Consider the following 25,258-nt stretch of genomic DNA (forward strand, 5'->3'; position numbering starts at 1 on the left):
CAATTTACATAGTATATAGGAATATATTGAGTACGTTAATCTCTATATTAAGGACATATCAAATAGTGATTATATTATTTCAACCACATTAATGTTACATTTAGTACAAATTGTGTCTTCTCGAAATATTGGAGATGTCATCAGACGACTACACGATATTGTGTTTAAATGCTGTGGGGAAATAGACTGGTCAGCTTTTTTAAGAACATGTAATGATCTATTTTTAGAGAAATGTTTACAAACCAGTCTTACAATTATAGTTGACTGCGCATGCGCCAAAATGTTGGCGATTATATCTGCAGACAGTCGGGACCCGGGATCCGGGACCTAAATTTCAAAAATAGTTTTGTTATGTTTTATAAGCGATGCAATGTTTTAACTGCCCTGTGAATCGTTTGAAACTGATTAGTTTTGGAAGGAATTAAATAATATGCTGCATGCATATGATTTAATGATCATTACATACGTATAATTATAACTTGCTGCCACTTGAGTTCTCATGTGAAAATACTCAATATTATATTTCAAAATGTGCATATTTTGGTAAAAGTTGTTGTTTGAGCAACCGTGTTAGAGGAACAATAGATGACACCACATGTTAAATCGACCATGAGTTCTTGTAGTGTCATATAAGATCGTCCAGGATGTGGTTTATCAAGTAAATAAGAAGTTTAATGGAAATGATTCTAAATTTACTCCGTACGCTTAATTTTACGGTTAGTGTTCACTGAAAGCACAAGTTGAAAATATCAGGCCTTTGACTGTTGTCATGTGGCATCATCCTGTGGATTTAAAATAAGAACGTTTCATTATGGTCTTTGTGTCAAATTTGGCAGTGCCTATGTGAACACATGATTTACTTGATAAACCACATCCTGGACGATCTTATATGACACTACAAGAACTCATGGTCGATTTAACATGTGGTGTCATCTATTGTTCCTCTAACACGGTTGCTCAAACAACAACTTTTACCAAAATATGCACATTTTGAAATATAATATTGAGTATTTTCACATGAGAACTCAAGTGGCAGCAAGTTATAATTATACGTATGTAATGATCATCAAATCATATGCATGCAGCATATTATTAATTCCTTCCAAAACTAATCAGTTTCAAACGATTCACAGGGCAGTTAAAACATTGCATCGCTTATAAAACATAACAAAACTATTTTTGAAATTTAGGTCCCGGATCCCGAGTCCCGACGGTCTGCAGATATAATCGCCAACATTTTGGCGCATGCGCAGTCAACTATAATTGTATGACTGGTTTGTAAACATTTCTCTAAAAATAGATCATTACATGTTCTTAAAAAAGCTGACCAGTCTATTTCCCCACAGCATTTAAACACAATACCGTGTAGTCGTCTGATGACATCTCCAATATTTCGAGAAGACACAATTTGTACTAAATGTAACATTAATGTGGTTGAAATAATATAATCACTATTTGATATGTCCTTAATATAGAGATTAACGTACTCAATATATTCCTAGATACTATGTTAATTGGCCCAAATTGACAACATTTAATTTTCCGATGGCTTGTAATAATAGTCAAATTTGTATGATATGGCTATGTTTTTTATCGCTAACTAAGGTTAGACGAAGCTAGTCACATAATTATATTTACCTATTTATATGTATTAGTTTCAATCGTCGTTTTTTTATACTTTTCTTCATATGCTTTTGATTATGTTTACTTGCATGCCATGTCAATATGTTCAATTTTGAGTAAAGTTATGTTCTGTAATAATATGATATGAAAATAAACTTTTGACTTGGCTTAAATAACATTCGAACGCTTTAGACTCGGTTCTAATTTATACTAGATGCGCCCAATATGTGACCTCTCCCGATTCAGGGAGTAAGACCTCTCAAACAAATTGGGATAGGAACCGAAGCTCTTAACCGAATACTTGAGGAATTACATGCAAAAAGCGCTCAACCATGACCGCAAGATTTGAGGCTTATGTAATAAGCTTGTAATTCAAATACAACGTATGCTGATGCATTTGGTCCGAACTACAAGATGAATACCCAACTACTAGCTTGTAATTCAAATATAATGTGTGCTGATGTATTTGGTCCGAACTACAAGATGAATACCCAACTACTAGCTTGTAATTCAAATACAACGTATGCTGATGTAGTTGGTCCAAACTACAAGATGAATACCCAACTACTAGCTTGTAATTCAAATAAAATGTATGCTAATGTATTTGTCCGAACTACAAGATGAATACCCAACTACTAGCTTGTAATTCAAATACAACGTATGCTGATGTATTTGGTCCGAACTACAAGATGAATACCCAACTACTAGCTTGTAATTCAAATACAACGTATGCTGATGTATTTTGTCCGAACTACAAGATGAATACCCAACTACTAGCTTGTAATTCAAATATAATGTATGCTAATGTATTTGTCCGAACTACAAGATGAATACCCAACTACTAGCTTGTAATTCAAATACAACGTATGCTGATGTATTTGGTCCGAACTACATGATGAATACCTAACTACTAGCTTGTAATTCAAATATAATGTATGCTAATGTATTTGTCCGAACTACAAGATGAATACCCAATTACTAGCTTGTAATTCAAATATAATGTGTGCTGATGTATTTGGTCCGAACTACAAGATGAATACCCAACTACTAGCTTGTAATTCAAATATAATGTATGCTAATGTATTTGTCCGAACTACAAGATGAATACCTAACTACTAGCTTGTAATTCAAATATAATGTGTGCTGATGTATTTGGTCCGAACTACAAGATGAATACCCAACTACTAGCTTGTAATTCAAATATAATGTGTGCTAATGTATTTGTCCGAACTACAAGATGAATACCCAACTACTAGCTTGTATTTCAAATACAACGTATGCTGATGTATTTGGTCCGACCTACAAGATGAATACCCAACTACTAGCTTGTAATTCAAATATAATGTATGCTAATGTATTTGTCCGAACTACAAGATGAATACCCAACTACTAGCTTGTAATTCAAATACAACGTATGCTGATGTATTTGGTCCAAACTACAAGATGAATACCCAACTACTAGCTTGTAATTCAAATATAATGTGTGCTGATGTATTTGGTCCGAACTACAAGATGAATACCCAACTACTAGCTTGTAATTCAAATACAACGTATGCTGATATATTTGGTCCGAACTACAAGATGAATACCCAACTACTAGCTTGTAATTCAAATATAATGTATGCTAATGTATTTGTCCGAACTACAAGATGAATACCCAACTACTAGCTTGTATTTCAAATATAATGTGTGCTGATGTATTTGGTCCGAACTACAAGATGAATACCCAACTACTAGCTTGTAATTCAAATACAACGTATGCTGATGTAGTTGGTCCGAACTACAAGATGAATACCCAACTTCTAGCTTGTAATTCAAATATAATGTATGCTAATGTATTTGTCCGAACTACAAGATGAATACCCAATTACTAGCTTGTAATTCAAATACAACGTATACTGATGTATTTGGTCCGAACTACAAGATGAATACCCAACTACTAGCTTGTAATTCAAATATAATGTATGCTAATGTATTTGTCCGAACTACAAGATATATACCCAACTACTAGCTTGTAATTCAAATACAACGTATGCTGATATATTTGGTCCGAACTACAAGATGAATACCCAACTACTAGCTTGTAATTCAAATATAATGTATGCTAATGTATTTGTCCGAACTACAAGATGAATACCCAACTACTAGCTTGTAATTCAAATATTATGAATGCTGGTGCAGTTAGGGTGAACTACAAGCTGAATACCGATATACAAGCTTGTAATTGGCGAACTACAAGTTAAATTACGATGTACAATGTACAAGCCGATCTACAAGCTGAATACCCAACTACAAGCTTGTAATTGGCGAACTACAAGTTGAATTACTATGTACAATATACAAGCCGAACTACAAGCTGAATACCAAACTACAAGCTTGTAATTGGCGAATTACAAGCTGAACTACGATGTACAATGTACAAGCCAACTTCACATACCTTCATGTGCAGGACGTTATTAGAATTAATCAGAATTAACTTAAATATTGCTGGTTTCATAAATGCAACATTAACATGCACAACGGGCATAAATAATTCAAAGTGATACATTATACTGCGTCTATCCAAATGTCCAGGACAACGTTGACATAACGCTTTTTTTTAGCTGAAGGAAAACACGAAAAAAACACAGTCCCTCTCAAAGTTTGTTACACAACGTTAGTTCAACGTTTAAATAACGTTTTACCGTCACAAATATTAAATTATCATTTTAGTACTTAAAAATACTTTAAAATCAGTATGAGAGGCTTGTCATCAAAAATCTATTACATTAATAATACTTTGAATGATAGCTAGTGGAAAAAGTTGCAAATGAATTAAGTCACAACGTTGTGACAAGGTTAAACTTAAATCTTATCATACCACAACATTCACACAACGTTATACTAACATTATGTGTTATCTGGGGTTACACACATTTTTTGTGTTTGGCAAATGTACGGCGGATAACAATGAGCCATAAAGAACAAAGAAACACACATCGCGTTCCTTAAACATGCTTTACAGGCAAATCCAAAATGAATTCATTATATTTTTGTGTATTCGACAACCTACACTCACCCCATCTGCAGGAACATCAGGCCACATAAAATGATGGCAGTACCAATTTAGGCCCCATGAGTATGCTTGGGGACTACACCGCCCGTTTTAAGCCACATAATGGCATCTCCTCCCCTTTTTCAGGTTACACTAGTATTTATGGCCCCCACCCCATATAGGCCACATCAGTGTTTATGGCAGTCACACCCACCATCTAGGTCACATCAGTATTTACGACAAACATAGACTATTTCAGACCTCATTAGTATTTACGACACTCCCACCAACAATTTCAGACGGCGACAGTTTGGGCAATCACACCCACCATTTAAGGTCATATCAGTATTTACGCCACTCCCACCAACCATTTCAGACCACATTAGTTGTTATAGCAATCACAGCCACCATTTCCAACAGTTTTTCCAAGCAGGGGTACTTATTGATCACTGGAATTGCCTCCTTTTTCCTCATTAATCCAACTGTATAGAAGCACAGTTAAAAATTAGATTAATTTACGCTTTAGATCGGAAGAGATCGGTCAGAATCCAACGGCAAGTGAATTGACGCTGTATTGATTGAGTACGCTATAAGACAAAGTTTGCGCCAACTGGTTTATTTGCTTTCTCTATACTTTCATAGATTGCTTCTAAGAATGTGTGATCGCTTCATCACCTAGTCACTTGTTACATAATCTTTTTGGGGGTTTATTTTGCGGTGTGTTGATTTTATATGACGTTTAGGCGACTGCTGCAGTTCAAGGCTAGTCGTGTAACTGTTAGGACTTAATATACTATGCACATCTGTGGAGTGGGTGTTTGTGAATGCATTTACGACTTTAGTTTTGGATAATAACGAGAATGGAATTTTAGTGCTTCCTTTAATTCGGAGAAAATTTGTTTTGTGACAGTTGTGCAAAAACAAGGTTTTTATCACCAGAAAATTATTACAAAAGAGAATTTATTGAATCCAACAAAGTATCAGGGGAAGGCATCTTGATCTTATTTTTGTGATTTTCTGTCGTCCCTGAATACAAACCTAGTTACACTCTGGATGGAAGTGTGTGCTAGGGAGACACATTGCATCTTTCACCCATATTTCTACATTTAGTCTCTGTGATAATTATGAAATACTGAGAAAGGCTCTCCATTTATAGCAAAGAAATAGAAGGTTACGAGGAATATTTCTGATGAGAACCAGTTCTTTGCATGAATTGAAATTGAATAATTAAAGGTAAGTCCAGAAGTTACATTATTTGATAATGTTTTAGTTTGTTACATAATTATGGCGTTTTTCTGAACAGTTTATTTTTATTTTTTTGTGATAAGTTTATGATGCTTTATTTATAAATCCGACATGGCAACAAAAAAGCCGACTTGTCTTTGCTTAATATACGAGCGACATTCCTATCGTGATTACTGATCATTCCATTGAATAACTCATAAAACAGCTTACCATGTAAATCAGCTATGGTAATGAAATACTGACATACACAGTCTTAAAATGAATCGAATATAAAGCTTCCTGGAAAATGCAACATATGGTTGCGAGCTGAATATCTACCGAAGCATAATATCATAAATTTCTTTTCTATCTAATCAATCATTTGTCGACAATACTACCATTTCTGCATTTATCTTGAACAGTGTTGGTATCTTTGTTTAAGAATCATTCTGTCAGATCTTGAACAGAGGAAACAAGAACGACATTTAAAACATTAAATTGGACAAATAGCGCATTTCAAAGAAACCGAATAGGCTTTTTCAGGCTTAATTGTAACCTGAACGAAGTAGTGTATTTTCATTCATAAATATATAAATATGTCAATTTAATGTTTTCATTGACGTTAAATCACATTTGTTCGTGTACTGGTTTATAGTTAAGACATGTAAACATTAAAATAAATGTAAATACCATTTACATTATAAAAATTTACTTTAACATTGAAAAATCAATAAAAAATCCATTGCATTTCGCATTGAAAATAATAACAAGAATACCAAAAAAGTGTGACTTATGTACTTCAACAATAATAAATACAAATCATGTGTGTGTTGATGGTCATTTTCGTAAGCATTCGTCCTTTCCAAGGAAGCGTCTTCTCCTCTAACTAGTCATACTATAAGATTGGTATTCGCAATGGTTAATTTGTTCTAACATCAGCAATACCGAATCAGATTCAAGCAGATTTTGAACTTTTAAGGATATATTTCCTTTACATCCGTACAACAATATCTCTGTATAGTAAAAAATATGAGAAATCTGATTGTTTTCATTGATATTTAAATTTAGAAACGAACTCAAATACCGCATTTAGTTTTTATTTCTTACAAATTAAATTAGTGTTGTTCAATTTCATCGTTTGCAGCACATGTTTAAAATGTGTAGTTTGCGACCAACCGACATTGCTGTTCATTGATTACACACATACCCTGTGAGACCGGAAGCCAAAACATATAGCTGGCGCAAAGAGCAAAATAAGATCCTTACCTTTCTTGAAACGCATGTTCTGCATCACTGATATTACATAGAACGCATGTTTCCGATGCAGGAAAGCGACCTTTCAATGTATTTTCTCAACCCTCTATGTCCATTGGAAGACATACAAGTAGTTTGTAGTAATACATACAGTATGAACGATAAGACACTGGCAACAAGGTTCTGGCTGATTGGACACAATGAACTTTGAACTCGAACTGTTTAATATGACAATTGTTTTAAACGATAGTACATTCAAGATATTATTCAAACGTGTACATTGTTTTACAAAGAAATTATTTGATTTGAACCGTACTATTTTAGTATTTGTAAGTTTTAGCAAAATAGTCAAGAACTAATGAGACATAATAAAGTGTACACAGGTATTTCATCGCATTATTGCTGCGTCTGTCACTTGCAAAATTCGGAAAAGTACGTTTTGCAATATAATGTTACAGAAAATGACAAACACACATTGTACGCCGGTTTGTATAGAAGCTAAGTATACCTTGTTCATAGAATCAGCTGCAAGAGTAGTAACATTGCTTCTAACGAACCTCAACAATATTTGAAAAACCTACTATTGCAAAAACAAGAAAACAATTACGCTCTCTTTGGTACACCACTTTGGTACATACGTTAGATGTTTGACTACGTGAAGTGCAAACCAGATCTTATTATTGTGTGGCAATATGCCTCTACTGCTGGAAGGACGTGTACGTACCGCTTTGTTGTTCTGTGTTGTTTTATGTATTTATAATTCAACTAGTCCCTTGTCAACACTTACTGCATTTATGAATATTAACTTTGGTTAAAATGTATTCTCAATTATGAATCTGATTATCTGGTTTTCCACATGATAAATAATAATGACAAATATGGTTAGTAATCAGAACCTTTATGCACAATCAAAGCTCTTTGATAAAGACTCTCTGCGATCTTCAACTCGAGGTGACTTAAGCTCTCGTACGAACACCCCAAAAACAAAGAACACTTATTCAAATACCAGTAGAGAAACTCGGTACTGTATACTAGTTCACATAATACATAATGCTTTTTCTTTGAACAGTTATAATATTTGTTAAAAAAACAACTTTCACGTTTGCATTTTCAAACTTTGATAATTAATTGTTTTGGTACATATGAACTTGCATAAGAAAAATACGGAAAGTCCTGAAAATAAAATCAGATTTCAAACTTTTGACGTAAAAAAGAGCAACACACGATTTACGGTTTTTATGATGATCTATTGTAGATATGATGTCCTGTTATCAACTTCATATAACATTCAAATTAAATGTTTTTTACAGTGCCTTACAGAAAACAGAATAGCTAGGGGCGTTGGTAGAGTTGCATCTACAAGTGCTTTCAATTAATATTATGGGGTTGGATTGCTCAAACTGCCTATGTATTTTGTGTGTCCGACGTCAAAACGTAACTTTAAAATTTCATATTTTACCAGCCGTTTTCAGGATAAATAAAGAAAACTGCCACCAACAATACAGAGCAAAACACCATGATTGACAACCTGAATCAACGATATTAACAAAATGTGTACAAGCTCATCTTATTTCCCGTCTCTTCGGAGACTGCTGGTAGCTATGTTTTACTGCCAATATGTTTGCTCCATTCGTACTCGTTATGATTGTAATTACATGAATATACCAATTGTTATTCATGTCGGAAAATAACTCATTGAGCTAATGTTTCTTGTTATCATAGACCCGACTTTACATAAAGATTATTGTATCTTGTATCGTGTATATTCTTGTATCTTGTATCTTATAGATACAGCAAACTAAAAAAAATCATAAATGAAAAGTTTACTAATATTGATATTTGGAAACGTCTAATTATTTAATATTTTTGGAATAGAATAGCTTCCAAATTAAACATCTGATAAAGTTGTTTAGGGAGAAAATAGTGTGATAGAATTAAGAATGACTTCTTGAAATCATTATCGTGCGATGTATTTGTAAGCAAACAAACATTATAATACAAGAAAAAAGTTGATGCATAGCATCAAGTCGGCGCAATGAAATTATAAGAAAAACGTGCATGCAGATAACCAAAAATGGTTATTATTTCAATGATTATATATATTTTTATGTTGAGTGTACATATGCTCGAAGGACATTATAAGTCGGCGCCAGAAGGGCGCCGACTAAATGATAAGCAGGGCTATTATAATTTAAGGTTTCATTATCAATTAAAGTGTAAAGTTTTATAAAACATACTAAACTTCATATTTTATCATGCAACCTGGAAACTATTGAAAGCATTGTTCTGCAATTTATGAACTAGTCCCTAAGTTAGAATGTTTCTAAAGTAATATCAAATATAGTCGGCGCCCTTCTGGTGCCGACTAATTAAGCATATTTACATTTACCAGTTTGAAATTAAGTAACGCATCATAAAACAAATGTAAAAAAAATCAGCGGCGAGGCCCAGAGACGCGGCACATACAGTAAGCGTTACACAGTCCTTTTTAAGTCAGTTGAATGCCTCGATAGTTCACCTGCAGTGAATGTTACAAAGAGGTATAAGTTACAGCTACATAATGGATTGCTACCTGAAAAATACATGCTAGGTACATATTTTGCCTGTTTTTTTGCGGATGTATGTCAATATTCATACATGAACAATTTGTGTTTATGCACGGATTAGTTAGTTTTTGTTTGTATGTTTCAGAGAATCAAAATCGTTGAAATTCTCTCTGCAAGTTAATGAACATTCAACAAATGACATATTCGGGAACACATTTGGACTATGTTGACTTTGTACCAAACGGATAATGTGCTTTTAGCTTTAATGAGAAAAAAAAATGTTATTACATTTTCCCAATTTAAACTGATTTCTTCTGTATCTACTTTACCCGCGGTCTTTTGTCTTGACACTGACCCGAACCGTATTATTGAATTATCCTTTCTCACATTCTGATTGTGTATTGCCGTCTTTTCAACCTCCCAGTTGCTCAATATGGCGCATAATCTTATTCTTTCGATTTATATTAGATTTTCGAGGCTGTTCATTGTATTAATGTCGCTTTCGCCTTGAGGTGGCTCCGTGTTTCCGGTGTAGATATCAAATTATGGTGGTCCATCTGTGACACATCTGACATTCGTGAACGACAGATATAAAATAATGAAAATAAAGATAGACGTTTATTTTTATGTATGAATAAAGGAAATACAGCCTGCGACTGATTTGCTAATATTTACATTGACCAATATTGTCCTGTGTTGCCGCTCAGATTTGAGCTACATTCTGCAGAGCGTTGTCACACACCCGTCTTTTGTACGATATATCTCCTTTGTTTTATAAATGTATCGACTGGAAGTACATTTTCCAACTAATATACTTAGGCAATTATTTGTAGAGAAGGTGTGTACCTGCTGAAAATGCGAGTATATAAGTGTTAGTTAACCTCTCTGTTGTAATTGAACGTTGATATAAGTTATTTGCTGCCATTTAAGAATTGTATTTTGGTTATTTTCTTTCAAAATAAGGTTCTATCGATTGTCATTTGGTTCCACGTTGCCCAACTTCAAGTATTAATATTACTGTAGGAAAACTTCTACTGAATAATTTATTTATTATTATTTTATTTATTATGTAAGTCGGATATAATTAACTGAAACATTTCTGATTTATTATTCAAATTCAGTCTACATGTTATTTAAAGGAATTGAATAAAGTAACAACATTTAAGTCACTTAAGTATGAAGTTTAATTATTGATATAAATATTAAACTTACAAATTATTTACTGTAGACCGGTACGATATTGTTTGAGTACCAAGTTGCGAACTGTGGTTCTTAACTATACTTCCACGAATCTTCAAGACAACAAATTATATCAGTTTTCTCGATTCGATTGATTTTAAATCAAACAAGATTTGTGACATTCTTCATTCCTTTCTTTTAGAAACCTTAAAGTTAATGTATCTCCATGACCAGTGTTTAGTCTCCCGTTTGAGTTCGAGCAAAATATTTATTTTCCCAGAAAACGGAATGGGAGAAAAAACGCTAGCATGTGCCGTCATGGAAGATATATGTACCACAACCCTCGTTTGGAAAATGTCCTGCATTCGTGTTGGGACATTTAGACCCATGGAAGATACTTAGAATCTGCCTCTTACAGCATTTCGACCCGACAAAGTTTTCGTTTTTTGAACGGACAATTGATATCCAATGGAAAGTGATACCAATACATCAAGATGAATAAGGCTTTAACTATCGTCTGGACAATTCGGAAAACCCCACTATTCATACAAATAATCCCTCTACAATGAATCAAACTGTCTTCTTCCCGACACATCAGATAAATTTCCACACCACAGATCTCGTATTATTTTAAGACAATTGGTTATTCTGCACCCAACAACGAGGCCTCCATACAATCTTCACTTAAACAAATGACTTCCCTCTATTGTAATGAATATAGTTAGCCCTTTCCCCCAACCCTATTAATTTTTCTACATTTTTCTAATTCATCAAAACCAATTGTTTAACGATATTGTGAACATGTTTTGGGGTTCCTTTGTTTATAATGTTTACATATCATTTGAAGTGTGTTGAAGCAAATGGAGAGAAAATGATCGTACGAACTCAATTTTTAAAAAGCTTCCGCTTCTAATACTGCTATCAAAGCCACTACACAGATTTTACGTTCGGCAAGTTTGTATGTGCCACTACACCGAAGAAACATGATATATATTTGCTTTGTTTACCATTATTTCGAGGTTAACGACCGAAGGTCTATTTTCATGTTAAATGCATGGTAAAAAAGGGTACTTCTTTAAAATAAGAGGCTGGAATTGTTGTCTAGGCAGTTTGCTGGTTTGGTGTCAGCAAACGATGCCTGGATGTCAGAGGCCGGTATGTTTGTATAGGCACTTTGCTTGTTTGGGGGTAACAAACGATACTTGGATGTCAGATCCTGACATTTTTCGTTGATTAAACTTGGCCTTTCTTTCCAAAGGAGGCAAATCAATACAGCGACTGCAGATCTTTTATGTTTCTCCTTGGCTTCCTACGGCAATGAAAACGCGGTAAACACTTGCCTTTCACTGGACTCGGGAGCAATATAACCACTGAATGACAGGCATTGGCCGTTTCATGCCCTATTCTATACGTGATAAAGGCGAATTACAGGTCTCTCGTGAAACAGACCTTAAGAAATTCTTACTTTAGTGTTTTGTGACTGCAATTTCTACAGTCCTGTTGGCATTCGCGTTATTTTTATATCCCCCTTGATACATCGTAGCCATTGCTTACATGCAGGTTGGCCCAATGATTGTGAGCAATTAAATGCGAATTCTAAGCAGGTTGTACAGACCTTATTTACGGTGCAAAACCGTGTGCTTGAATATTTTCAATGGCATCACACCATTTGTTATCAGCAAGTCTTTCAACACCAGTACGCTGAACTAACATAGACAGAATCGCAATAAGCGAGTAGCAATGCATTCTTAGCCTTACGTCAAAATATGGATTTCACAAACGACCTCTTAACAGTTTTATAGCACGTCTGTGTTACGAAGACATTTTTGAGCTTGTGTCATATCATTGGCGTCGTTGTCGTCGTTGTACCAAAACTTTGACCTTGATCATAACTCAAAAACCGTTAAAGACGAAGCTGTGTTTATGATGCCAGAGACAAGTGCATATGTATAGCAAAATGCCAGAGACAATGTGCATATGTATAGCAAGATGCCAGAGACAATGTGCATATGTATATGTATAGCAAGATGCCAGAGACAATGTGCATATGTATAGCAAGATGCCAGAGACAATGTGCATATGTATAGCAAGATTACAGAGACAATGTGCATATGTATAGCAAGATGCCAGACAATGTGCATATGTATAGCAAGATGCCAGAGACAATGTGCATATGTATAGCAAGATGCCAGAGACAATGTGCATATGTATAGCAAGATTACAGAGACAATGTGCACATGTATAGCAAGATGCCAGACAATGTGCATATTTATAGCAAGATGCCAGAGACAATGTGCATATGTATAGCAATATGCCATAGACAATGTGCATATGTATAGCAAGATGCCAGAGACAATGTGCATATGTATAGCAAGATGCCAGAGACAATGTGCATATTTATAGCAAGATGCCAGAGACAATGTGTATATGTATAGCAAGATGCCATAGACAATGTGCATATGTATAGCAAGATGCCAGAGACAATGTGCATATGTATAGCAAGATGCCATAGACAATGTGCATATGTATAGCAAGATGCCAGAGACAATGTGCATATGTATAGCAAGATGCCAGAGACAATGTGCATATTTATAGCAAGATGCCAGAGACAATGTGTATATGTATAGCAAGATGCCAGACAATGTGCATATGTACTGGGTATAGCAAGATGCCAGATACAATGTGCATATGTATAGCAAGATGCCAGACAATGTGCATATGTACTGGGTATAGCAAGATGCCAGAGACAATGTGTATATGTATAGCAAGATGCCAGACAATGTGCATATGTACTGGGTATAGCAAGATGCCAGAGACAATGTGCATATGTATAGCAAGATGCCAGAGACAATGTGCAATGTACTGGGTAACGCAACATACACAACTCTGGCTTTAATATATTTTTTATCAAGACCCCTTGTTCGACAGAAAAACAAGAACAGACGAGCTGTGGTGTTCGCAGCCCTCTCGTAGCACGAGGGGCAAAGTTACACATACACGTGCACGTTTCTTTCCACGACCTCTTGTATTCTTTTATATAAAACATTCAAAAAACTGCATAAGGAGGGATTCAACGAAATCCCCATGTCTTTGGGAAAGTACTCTATTTTAAAAACAGACCATAACTTTGTTAAAACAAAGTGAGCAACAGTCCGCCTTAAGCTACAGCGACAGGGTTGGCTTCTACGCATTATTTGTCTTCTGCGTTATATAAATGTATGTTGTATGTAGAATTCTAGTTGCAGATTTCCAATACCTGTGATGGGAGAGTATGAGTTGGTGCTATACATATGTTAACGATACTTTCAAATCAGCTGTTTTGCAATGTATGTTCCGTCTCGGAGCGGACGGCAGCAATACAGGCAGGTGTACCGTCTTAGAGCGGACGACAGCAATACACGCTGGTGTACCGTCGTGGAGACGACGACAGCAAAACACGCTGGTGTACCGTCGTGGAGCGGTCTCGGAGCGGACGACAGCAATACACGCTGGTGTACTGTCTTAGAGCGGACGGCAGCAATACACGCTGGTGTACCGTCGTAGTGCGGACGGCAGCAATACACGCTGGTGTACCGTCTAAGACCGGACGGCAGCAATACACGCTGGTGTACCTTCGTGGAGCGGACAGCAGCAATACACGCTGGTGTACCGTCTAAGAGCGGACGACAGCAACAAATGCTGGTTAACATTCTGGGACAGCAGCAAAGTATTTCGGCTTTACCGTGCTTGACCGGACAGGAGCATTGAATTGAAGTACGATAAAACTGTTTCTCGGATACTAAATCTTATGCTTATTCTAACGTTTAACAATTAATGTTTTTATAATGCATCTGTTTGTTCTTTCAGTCGTGTTTTGCACGATATTATTAACTGAAATTCCACTTAATTTTTTATTTTATGATTACGTACAGTTACAAATACGTTGTCGAATAAAATATATATAGCATGGCAACGGTAATGTGGCGTATCGTACGACCGATCTTTTGAATGTGTTATTTATAGTTGCAATGCAATTCATTTTAAAAACTAACAACAACAGCAACAACAACAGCAACAACAACAATTAGTTCTGTTGAAAATATATTCATTTGTCGTTTTAAATAATGTAAGTTTAAGTTTAATTCAATGTCGGACATACACTTAGTATTTACTGTTGTTACTATTGTTGTGGGATTTTGAATGGAACCTTTGATAGAATATTTGTTTATATGCTGCATTCGATCAAAAATGAAATTTTGTCTTATTTGTCATATTTTGAAAATCCCCAAACCTCTTAACCATATGATAAAATAGGTCTAATAAGTTTGTCGAAAAGTTCCAGTTTATGTTAAGGAGTTATATAAGTGAATTTGTTTAAAATATAATTATTTTCCTTATTTAAAAATTGCCAAATGTGCTTTGACAAGACAACGTTTTGGTGGCAGGCGTAAGTTATCCACCCTGATATGTAGATTATACCTAAATATGTGAATGTATTGACAGCCTCCAATTATGATCCCTGATTGAAGATTTTAAGGTAATCTTCACCCTAAACCCAGAATCTTAGTTTTGCATTATTAACCTTTAAATATTCCACTTGTTACAAAAAAAATCTAATATATTAATATTCGCAATTCTTCTGCTGATTTAGCTAAATTAATATCGTCTGCATATAAGAGTAGAAAGAACAACAAAAGTCTGTGTCAATCCCGTTGGTCCCTTTGTGATATAACCCTTTCTTTAGATCGTTAGACAGAACAGGCCTAGGTTATCCGCCTAAATGTACCCAAATGTTATCCGCCTAAATGTACCCAAATACTCAAGTCTGCCTAAAAGCGCAGACCAATTGTTTGTGCCATGACCTAAGGCAAAGCCTCGGCAACCCCGTGGTATTGGTGTGCGTAATCCCCTTTCTCATCTCAAGGGCAAGAATGCAAATCGTAATAAAAACGAGTTAAAAGTAGCAGACTTGATGTCTGAAAGTCACCTAGCATTCCGTAAACCCCAGGCCATACATATATAACAGTGATCATATTAATGATATATAATTATATATATATATTGACCGTTTTACCATTGAATGAACCAAAGCATCTTATCACTTATACATATGTTATGGTAAGTTCCGGTGATGCTAACATCGTGGCCGCGGTGCAAACTTCACGCACATTAAGATGTGAAATAGTTTAATGTCGAGCAACAAACAAAAAATGCAATGACGTCTAGATGGGTGACCTTTGGAAATGACAAAATGGTATAAAATAGCAATCTCGGTTTGGGTGAGTGTTCTTTAGAGTGTAACGTGCCGAGGCTAACATTCAAATTGTTATATATAAGATTTTCCTCGTTGGCTACTTTGCCAAATAATTTGCACTACTGATTATTTAAAATGATTGGATAGTGAAAATATATCGTTCAATCAATGTTAAATCAACAAAGATTAGAATATTTACAGTTTTCATAGACGTACATCTTACTTTTTCGATATCCCTAGCTTTCCATTTAAAACTGTACTAATTATATTATATCAATGTATGGTAATGACTTTTCAGTTTACTTTCATGACTTCTATTGTTAAGGAGGCGCTTTTCTATTTAATACTCTCGGGTTCACAGTTTATACCATATTTATATCTATGTTAAATATAGATAGTTCGGTATGAACCCCTAAGGAATTAACATGCATATTTGATGCTAGGACAAATAGTGTTTAACCCCTATTAGAGATAATAGATATATTACACCTTGTCTGATCAAGTTGTTTCTCTCGCAGAAGCCAGCACAAGAATGAAGCAAACTCGCTGGTTTGCTGTATTTATACTCACGATATAACGTGACGACATTGGACGGTTCTAACCAGTTGGAATAGTCCATTTTCAACGTTAAGTCTTTTTCCGTAGGGGTTTTTGCCTTATATTTTCATGTTTTCAGAAAACAATAGTATTTTTATAAATCGCTGTTCGCATCATGATTATTATTATTCAACCATCTTATTTCAATTTACGATCATGTTGTATCATTAGCTGTTGTTTTCATAGATAAATTTACTATCTACACTTATGTCATACCCCATATTAAAAGTTAAGCATTGAGCACATATGAAAGATATCCAAATCTCAGAATGTATGTTCCCATCAAGCGTGTCCCTTGATGTGAAATGTAAAGTTCTAACGCACTAACCTGGTACATCCTTACAACCGATTACGTCCCAATCATTGAGGCGTATAACACTTGTCACAAAGCGTCTGGTGCTTCCACCTTCGGGTATTATGTTACATTGTGCACTTTCATGATTTCTGTTTCTGCTGATTGTTCACACATTTTGACTGCATGCAAGGAAGTAGACGTGATAGACACACTTGCATTGATTTTACTTTTGATGTATTCCGTCTGACCGCCTCCAGTCTCCCATTCCCAGTTTCAAGCATTTAAGGCATCATGGTGTTCAGGGATGGAAATGTTCAAATGTAAGGACTTGACCAGTGTAGGGAACATTCAAGCGTAAGCGCTTGACCAGTGCTGGGAACGTCCAAGCGTCAGGACTTGATCAGGGTTGGGAACGTTCTAGCGTAAGAGCCTAACCAGAGCTTTGAACGTCCAAGCGTAAGGACTTCACCAGTGTTGGGAACGTACAAACGTTAGGACTTTGCCAGTGTTGGGAACGTTTAAGCGGAAGGACTAGGCCAGTGTTGAGAACGTTTAAGCGTAAGCGCTTGGCCAGGGTTGGGAACGTTCAAGCGAAAGGACTTGACGAGTGTTGAAAACGTTCAAGCGTAAGGACTTGACTAGTGTTGAGAACGTTCAAGCGTAATCACTTGACCAGTGTTGGGAACGTTCAAGCGTAAGGACTTGGCCAGTGGTTGGAACGTTCAAGCGTAAGCACTTATCCAGTGTTGGGAACGTTCAAGCGTTATGACTTGACCAGTGTTGAAAACGTTCAAGCGTAAGGACTTGGCCAGTGTTGGGAACGTTCAAGCGTTTTGACTTGACTAGTGTTGGGAACGTTCTAGCGTAATGGCTTGACCAGTGTTGAGAACGTTCAAGCGTAAGGACTTGACTATTGTTGGGAACGTTCTAGCGTAAGGACTTGACCAGTGTTAGAAACGTTCAAGCGTAAGGACTTGACTATTGTTGGAAACGTTCAAGCGTAAGGACTTGACCAGTGTTGGGAACGTTCAAGCGTTGTGACTTGACCAGTGTTGGAAACGTTCAAGCGTTTTGACTTGACAAGTGCTGATAACGTTCAAGCGTAAGGACTTGGCCAGTGTTGAAAACGTTCAAGCGTAAGGACTTGGCCAATGTTGAAAACGTTCAAGCGTAAGCACTTGACCAGTGTTGGGAACGTTCTAGCGTAAGGACTTGGCCAGTGTTGAAAACGTTCAAGCGTAAGCACTTGACCAGTGTTGGGAACGTTCAAGCGTAAGTACTTGACCAGTGTTGGGAATGTTTGATCGTAAGGACTTGGCCAGTGTTGAAAACGTTCAAGCGTAAGCATTTGACCTGTGCTGGGAATGATCAAGCGTAAGGACTTGACCAGTGTTGGGATTTTTCAAGCGTTAAGACTTGAAAAGTATTGGTACCGTTCAAGCGTAAGGACTTGACCAGTGTTTGTAACGTTCTATCGTAATTTCTTGACCAGTGTTAAGAATGCTGAAGCGTTATGACTTGACCAGTGTTGTGAACGTCCAAGCGTAAGGACTTGACCAGTATTGGGAACGTTCAAGCGTTATGACTAGGCCAGTGTTGAAAACGTTCAAGCGTAAGGACTTGGCCATTGTTAGGAACGTTCAAGCGTTAGGTTTTGACCAGTGTTGGGAACGTTCAAGTGTAAGGACTTGACCAGTGTTGGGAACGTTCAAGCGTAAGGACTTGACCAGTGTTGGGAACGTTCAAGCGCAAGGTCTTGGCCAGTTTTGGGAACGTACAAGCGTAAGGACTCGGCCAGATTTGGGAACGTACAAGCGTAAGGACTTGGCCAGTGTTGGGAACGTTCAAGCGTAAGGACTTGGCCAGTTTTGGGAGCGTTCAAGCGTAAGGACTTGGCCAGTGCTGGGGACGTTCAAGCGTAAGCTTTTGGCCAGTGTTGGGAACGTTCAAGCGAAAGGACTTGACCAGTGTTGAAAACGTTCAAGCGTAAGGACTTGACCAGTGTTGAGAACGTTCAAGCGTAAGGACTTGGCCAGTGTTGGGAACGTTCAAGCGTAAGGACTTGACTAGTGTTGGGAACGTTCAATCGTAAGGACTTGACCAGTGTTGGGAACATTCAAGCGTTATGACTTGACCAGTCTTGAAAACGGTCAAGCGTAAGGACTTGGCCAGTGTTGGGAACGTTCTAGCGTAAGGACTTGACTAGTGTTGATAACGTTTTGGCCAGTGTTGAAAACGTTCGAGTGCAAGCACTTGACCAATGTTGGGAACGTTCAAGCGTAAGGACTTGGCCAGTGTTGAAAAGTTCACGCGTAAACACCTGACCAGTGTTGGAAACGTTCAAGCGTAAGGACTTGACTATTGTTGGGAACGTTCTAGCGTAAGGACTTGACCAGTGTTGGGAACGTTCAAGCGTTATGACTTGACCAGTGTTGGAAACGTTCAAGCGTTTTGACTTGACCAGTGTTGATAACGTTCAAGCGTAAGGACTTGGCCAGTGTTGAAAATGTTCAAGAGTCAGCACTTGACCAGTGATGGGAACGTTCAATCGTAAGGAATTCGCCAGTGCTGGGAATGTTCAAGTGTAAGGACTTGACCAGTGCTGGGAATGTTCAAGTGTAAGGACTTGACCAGTGTTGGGAATTTTCAAGCGTAAAGACTTGAAAAGTATTGGTACCGTTCAAGCGTAAGGACTTGACCAGTGTTTGGAACGTTCTAGCGTAAGCGCTTGACTAGTGTTAAGAACGTTGAAGCGTAAGGACTTGACCAGTGATGAGAACGTTCAAGCGTAAGGACTTGACCAGTGTGAAGAACGTTGAAGCGTTATGACTTGACCAGTGTTGTGAACGTTCAAGCGTAAGCACTTGTCCAGTGTAGGGAATGTTCAAGCGTAAGGATTTGACCAGTGATGGTAACGTTCAAGCGTAAGCACTTGACCAGTGCTGGGAACGTTCAAGCGTAATCACTTGACCAATGTTGGGAACGTTCAAGTGTAAGCACTTGACCAGTGCTGGGAACGTTCAAGCGTAATCACTTGACTAGTTCTTGGAACGTTCAATCGTTAACACTTGTCCAGTGTTGGGAACGTTCTAGCGTTTGCGCTTGACTAGTGTTGGGAACATTCAAGCGTAAGCACTTGACCAGTGTTGTGAACGTTCTAGCGTTTGCGCTTGACCAGTGTTGGGAACGTTCAAGCGTAAGCACTTGTCCAGTGTTGTGAACGTTCTAGCGCTTGCGCTTGACCAGTGCTGGGAACGTTTAAGCGTTATGACTTGACCAGTCGTTAACACTTGTCCAGTGTTGGGAACGTTCTAGCGTTTGCGCCAAGTGTTGGGAACGTTCAATCGTAATGACTTGACCAGTGTTGGGAACGTTCAAGCGTTATGACTTGTCCAGTGTCGGGAACTTCCAAGCGTAAGGACTTGATCACGGCGTATATTTAATAAGTTTATAAAGGATACGCAGAGTTAAAGGAGTTGCATTGTATTATATAAATATATATTTATATCCGAGTATTGATTTTTCATTTGGCTATTTGCTTGACCAGCTACCAGAACGTGAATGACATGAGAGGAGGCACAGATGCCATGTAATGTTATTCTAAAATTTGAAGCGAGTAGATTCATTGGATCCTATTATTGGTTACCGAAATAAAAGATTGGCAACCGACGTTGACTTTAAATTGCCAATCCGCGATCAATACATTTGATAATAATATCGACTGAATAAAAATGGCAACATTTGTTTTGCCGAAAACTGCGAACTCATTTTACGACTTTACTTAAAATTCTGGTTCGACAGTTTAACTCCACCGCAATATAGAAAAACACTGTCGAAACCTTCTTTGACCGTTAAATAAAAGACGGCTCGATAAACATTTAAAACAATAGCCAGATAGTTAGAATATAAAGTTAAAATCGCTCAGAAGAATGTTTCATATATTATGTTGTAGTTGATCAATTTAGTTAACTATAAAATCATGGAGTTAAAAGAGTGGTTTAGTAATCGATAGAAAATTGTCACACAAATAAAGAAATTAAAGCCAGAGGGGGTTTATCCTAGAAAGCCTGAATGATATTGTTTGACACTATCAACTAACAGTACAAACATGATTGTTGTTTTTGTTCAACTACGTAAATATTTGTGAGATTTTCTCCTAGAATACAGCTTCACTCTTTCAAGAGAAGAAAGAAATCTCTACTAACACGAGGATGGTACACTTTCTAACGAAGAACAATGCTAAGCATGGACATTAAAACTTCAATTAAAAGACGATGACATGTCAAAGACATTTCGATCATGTTTAATGTCTTCCGATATGGTTATTTTTATTTCAGAATTGCGATATGAAGCTCATTAAGCAATAACTCACTTAAAGGTCTTGCTCGAATATGAGATCAAAGAAACGCGGGAAGGGAATACATTTCAAATGTCTAACATTATTAGGCTATCCAAGGATTGTAAACAAGTATCAACAAATTGTTGTTATTGTGGCATTAATTTTGTTTGGATTGCCAGGAATGAGCAATTTGTAGTTTTAGTTAATATTGGTTTTACAAGTGAATGTGCACATAGTGATTTACGTTCCAGATAATGTTTTTTTTTGCCAGAAACAACCGGTATTGCTGGGCTGATGTAATTATGTGTACACCAACGGAAAAATGTGCACTACAAATGCAAATCTAGATGCAAGAAACGTCTGTATATCTTTTTATTTTTTATACTTTATATTTTGTTCTTAGTGACAAGCCATTTATTGTATTAAATCACAAATAGATACTCATTTAAGATATGGACTCTAGCATGAACAAAAAAACACAGAATCATGACATACAAGTTATCATGACATAAAGTTATGAGAAAAGCTGTCATATAAATCTGTTGTTTGGGACAGGCTGAACGTACAGTTCATGACATGATCTACGTATGTTGTTTGGGACAAGTTGAACGTACAGTTCATGACATGATCAAATATGTTGTTTGGGACAAGTTGAACGTACAGTTCATGACATGATCTACGTATGTTGTTTGGGACAGGTTGAACGTACAGTTCATGACATGATCTACGTATGTTGTTTGGGACAGGTTGAACGTACAGTTCATGACATGATCTACGTACGTTGTTTGGGACAGGTTGAACGTAAAGTTCATGACATGATCTACGTACGTTGTTTGGGACAGGTTGAACGTAAAGTTCATGACATGATCTACGTAGTTTCAGACAGGTTTAACGTACAGTTCATTACATGAAATACGTAGTTTCAGACAGGTTTAACGTACAATTCATTACATGAACTACGTATGTTGTTTGGGACAGGATGAACGTAAAGTTCATGACATGATCTACGTGTGTTGTTTTGGACAGGTTTAACGTAAAGTTCATGACATGATCTACGTAGTTTCCGACAGATTTAACGTACAGTTCATTACATGAAATACGTAGTTTCAGACAGGTTTAACGTACAGTTCATTACATGAACTACGTATGTTGTTTGGGACAAGATGAACGTAAAGTTCATGACATGATCTACGTACGTTGTTTGGGACAGGTTGAACGTAAAGTTCATGACATGATCTACGTAGTTTCCGACAGATTAACGTACAGTTCATTACATGAAATACGTAGTTTCAGACAGGTTTAACGTAAAGTTCATTACATGAACTACGTATGTTGTTTGGGACAAGATGAACGTACAGTTCATGACATGATCTACGTGTGTTGTTTGGGACAGGTTTAAAGTATAGTTCTGGACAGGTTTTACGTATAGTTCTGGACAGGTCTAACGTATAGTTTCAAACAGGTTTAACGTACAGTTCTGGACAGGTATAACGTATGGTTCTGGACAGGTTTAACGTAAAGTTCTGGACAGGTTTAACGTAAAGTTCTGCGCAGGTTTTACGTATAGTTTTTGACAGGTTTAACGTATAGTTCTGGACAGTTTTAACGTAAAGTTCTGGACAGTTTTAACGTATAGTTCTGGACAGTTTTAACGTATAGTTCTGGAGAGGTTTAACGTATTGTTCCGGACACATTTAACGAACGGTTGTGGACAAGTATAAGTTTAATAGTGAAAATGTTCGTTCCCAGCCCTTATAGCATATCGGCATATCTTGTTTATTCTAGAAAAATAACTGAACAATATATTCCGTCGCCTGCGTCCAATAAATCAAACAATAAATCAGAAAATAAGTAAGTTTCATTTCTTCTGTCATTTTACGGGCCAAAAATGAGAGACTATCTACATATAAAATCAGACTTTATACGACATCATACGAGCTCTACAATGTCTGATGGAAAACGATTAAAGTATAACGTAAAAAGGTACGTCAGTTATAGTGTTCCTGCAAACAGTTCTACGATTTCACAAATAAACACGTGTTACGAAGACAAAGTGAGCTGTGATGAGTTGCAGGTCTGTGTAAGATGAACATTCTCTTTCTAGTTTACAATCACTGAATTGTCCAAATAATAATGATAGATTAAAACATGGAATGGTTGTCGGGTTAACTCATTGGATCACATAATGTCCATGTTTTCGTCATGAAAGGATATGAGTTGTCATAATATAGCTTTCTATTTAAGTGATATATCTCTTATAAAACAGTACAGGATCTACTATTCTTATCATGCAATGGACCACATCCAGAAACAAATCTGAGTATTACTGTAATTGACAACCGTAGACGTAGACTCAAATACCAAACAATAGATATACCATATATATATGCCAAACATACATGGACGTACAGCGAATATGATATGTTATGCAGGTTTTAGTGCTACCTTAACAACATTCAGTATAATAGTCGTATTTCTGAATAAAGGTTTCCAGCCATATCTGACTAATATATTCTGTGGGCAACACATCATCAATCACGCCATGTTGGAAATGTTCAGTCGTTTGAATAGTTTAAATCAAATTATAGCCAACATGTTGGTAGAGGAATGTATAAATGTGTATTGTTTTCAGGACCTTTTAGTATACTTGCTTGATGTAACGTATCAGGTTTCTCGCCTCCAGAATTCTCGCTTTTACGTGCTAGTTAATGAGTCATTTTATAAGTATTATTAATGACACCGCTCATTTTGAATAACGGATAACTGCAGGCTAAAATGAAACTTATAACCTCGTTACCTAGTAACGTATTACAAACCATTCCGTTAACAAATGTCATCTGGCCACACATCGCCTCCAAATGGGGATCTATATTTTGTGTCTGGTAAATTTCTCTTCCAGTAATAAATGCAATTACTCTTTACATCAAGATAGTGTCAGAACTTTGGGTCCCTTTTGAATTAAGAATGTCATATCCCAGATTGTCTGAAAGCCAAATATATTGTGAGGTTAAAGGCGCCAAACGATAGTACTCTAACAAGTGATTCGATACTTTCCGGCACAAATCCCGAGATATACCTGCTCATATTCATGTCACGTTAGATGAAGCCACCCCCTCCTTTTCGTGAACAATATCAAAACGATGCCCAGTACACCTTTGTCTATTATTTCCTATTGAGACTCGTTTGATTTAGAAAGGCAAAGAACGTAAAGAACATAATAAATAAATAGCCGTTTATATATATATATATTAATTTCGAGTTTATAACAAGATACTTTGGTCGTAATTGCGAAGCCATGACTTAGTTATTAAAACATTTGTTATTAAAACATTTGTTATTAAAACAACATAGGATTGAGCACTTTTCATCATTACCTATGGACTAAAGATTAGTGGAACAATTGAATCGCTTGAAAATGTTGCATTTTTATATGTATTTACTGTCTAAAAAGTCGTTAAGCGTACAGTTCTGAACAACTTTTCAACTCAATGTGCCGTTAGCTTAGCCTAAGCTAGCCTCGTAGTCTTGTATAATTATTGTACTGCTTTTCGAGACATCATGAACCGTTCTGATCTGCACATTATTCGTTAATCATGTCTAAAGCCACACTGCGCTAACCTTTTTGCCGCTATTAATTCCGCCCCGTTTAAAAATGGAAAGTCAATTTTGAATGTATTTATACGCGTATTGATTGTAGCCTCTGTAAGAACATTCATCACGATACAGCGATGGTTGCTTGATAATAACGCCATTTATAACGCAGATAAGGTAATTTTATGGTAAGATATTATTGCGTTCTTGGACTGAAGTACAAATGTAAATGATATATTGCTTCTGCTGGTTTTTATCATATAACGTATCAAACAAACACGCGAAATGAACTATGCTGTTATTTTAAAGCTAGTGTAGCTAGGTCGTACACGTATATGTTTGT

General features: G+C 36.5%; 1 protein-coding gene across 1 annotated transcript in view; it reads left to right on the forward strand.

Annotated features, from left to right (window-relative positions):
- Positions 1-5,305: 5,305 nt before the first annotated feature.
- Positions 5,306-25,258, forward strand: part of LOC128211409 (tyramine receptor 1-like) — a 314,491-nt gene continuing 294,538 nt past the window's right edge. The window contains exon 1 of the mRNA XM_052916167.1: positions 5,306-5,890. The gene's annotated coding sequence lies outside the window, so the exon portion shown is untranslated. The remainder of the gene's footprint in view (positions 5,891-25,258) is intronic.

The sequence above is a fragment of the Mya arenaria genome, chromosome 12 (genome assembly GCF_026914265.1).
Source record: "Mya arenaria isolate MELC-2E11 chromosome 12, ASM2691426v1".
Taxonomy (NCBI): Eukaryota; Metazoa; Mollusca; class Bivalvia; order Myida; family Myidae; genus Mya; species Mya arenaria.